Genomic DNA, 378 nt, shown 5'->3' on the forward strand with positions numbered 1-378 from the left:
AAACACAGCACTGTACCAGCTACTAGGAAGGAAATTAACTCTATCCCTGCCAAAACCAGGACAGTATCCACCCCTTATTCTATACCATCTATGTCATGCTCAAGTCCCATATTTTCCAGTCCATTTCCATTAATCACCACCCCTTTTCCTGTTTTTTTTTTTTTAATATATATATACACACACAGATATCATTCCCTTAGTCTATGGGCCATCCCTCTAAAATGTTCAGTGAGTTCATTTAGTCCATGACTTTGGCCTCTATCTGTCGTAATAATCTTCCAGGACAGGAAAGATGGAGATGGTATGTGGTGTTGGATTGTTTCATGTTGAAGTCAGTTCTGGTACCATCATCACTGTGCTTTGCTTGGTTTCATCAAA

The sequence above is a fragment of the Pygoscelis adeliae genome, unplaced genomic scaffold (assembly GCF_000699105.1).
Source record: "Pygoscelis adeliae isolate BGI_AS28 unplaced genomic scaffold, ASM69910v1 Scaffold99, whole genome shotgun sequence".
In the NCBI taxonomy this organism is placed as follows: Eukaryota; Metazoa; Chordata; class Aves; order Sphenisciformes; family Spheniscidae; genus Pygoscelis; species Pygoscelis adeliae.